A 1848-nucleotide genomic window follows, 5' to 3' on the forward strand; every position below is an offset into this window, starting at 1 on the left:
CAACCCCCTAACAACCCCCTAACAATCACCTAACAATCACAGCTCACAGCTACTGCAGATATATGCACTTTACATGATGAGGTATGACGCTAAACACACACACACCCCCTCTCACACACACACACACCCCTCTCACACACACACACCCCCTCTCACACACACACACCCCTCTCACACACCTCTCACACACACACACACACCCTCACACACACACCCCCTCACACACACACACCCCCCTCACACACACACACCCCCCTCACACACACACACACACACACCCCTCACACACACACACACCCCTCACACACACACACACCCCTCTCTCTCACACACACACACACCTCTCTCTCACACACACACACCCCTCTCTCACACACACACACCCCTCTCACACACACACACACACACACACACCCCTCTCACACACACACACACACACACACACACACACACACACACACACACACACACACACACACACACACACACACACACACACACACACACACACACCCCTCTCACACACACACACACCCCTCTCACACACACAACTCTCTCACACACACACACCTCTCACACACACACACACACCCTCACACACACACACCCCCTCACACACACACACACACACCCACCCTCACACACACACACACCCCTCACACACACCCCTCACACACACACACCCCTCTCTCTCACACACACACACACACACACCTCTCTCTCACACATACACCTCTCTCTCACACACACACCCCTCTCACACACACACCCCTCTCACACACACACCCCTCTCACACACACACACACCCCTCTCACACACACACACACAACACACACACACACACACACACACACACACACACACACACACACACACACACACGCCTCTCTCACACACGTACCTCTCTCACACACGTACCTCTCTCACACACGTACCTCTCACACACGCACCTCTCAAACACACACACGCACCTCTCTCTCAAACACACACACGCACCTCTCTCTCAAACACACACACGCACCTCTCTCTCACATTGTCACCTCAAGCCAGAAAAGAGGGATTGTTCCTCTGCCTGTGAAGGACATAAGAACCAGTGTCCTGTGTGTATCTGTCTCTGACGTGCGGCTCGGCCCAGACCAGACGTAGCTATGCCATTTCATTTAACAGAAAAAAAGACCACAACGAGGGGATTTAAGAACGGGCTCCGTGGATTACTGTAGTCAACTTTGAAATGGACGACACAGGGGGCTGCATCCCAGATAGCACCCTATTCCCTACATACTGCACTTCTTTTCACCAGATCCCCCATAGGGAATAGGGTGCCATTTAGGGCGAGTCGGTAGCTCTGAGGGGATAAAGGCAGATTCCTCTGGCAGGTCATTGTGACTCCAGACAGTCCAATAAAACAACCACATCATAATGGGAATATTAAGCCTGTGTGACATTGTGACGAGGCGAGGCGGACGGGAAGACGAGAGAGAGGGATTAGAGAACAAACCATTCTCCCTCCAGCCACACAGTCAGAGAGGGGCAGAACGGAGGGAGGGGGGATGAAGAGAGAGGGTTGAGAGAGAGGTAGAGAGGGTTGAGAGAGCGGTAGAGAGGGTTGAGAAAGAGGGAGGGTTTGGAGAGAGGGATGGAGATTTGGAGGGAGAGGAGGGTTAAGAGGGGAATGGAAAGAGGGAGAAAAGGGATGGAGGGAGAGAAGGGATGAGGGAGAGGAAGGATGGAGAGGAGGCATGGAGAAGAAAGAAGAGATGGAGGGAGAGGAGGCATGGAGAGGGGTAGGGAGAAGAAAGGAGAAAGGAGAGATGGAAGGAGAGGAGGCATGGAGAGGGGTAGGGAGA

The sequence above is a fragment of the Salmo salar genome, chromosome 01, assembly GCF_965601325.2.
Source record: "Salmo salar chromosome 01, fSalSal1, whole genome shotgun sequence".
In the NCBI taxonomy this organism is placed as follows: Eukaryota; Metazoa; Chordata; class Actinopteri; order Salmoniformes; family Salmonidae; genus Salmo; species Salmo salar.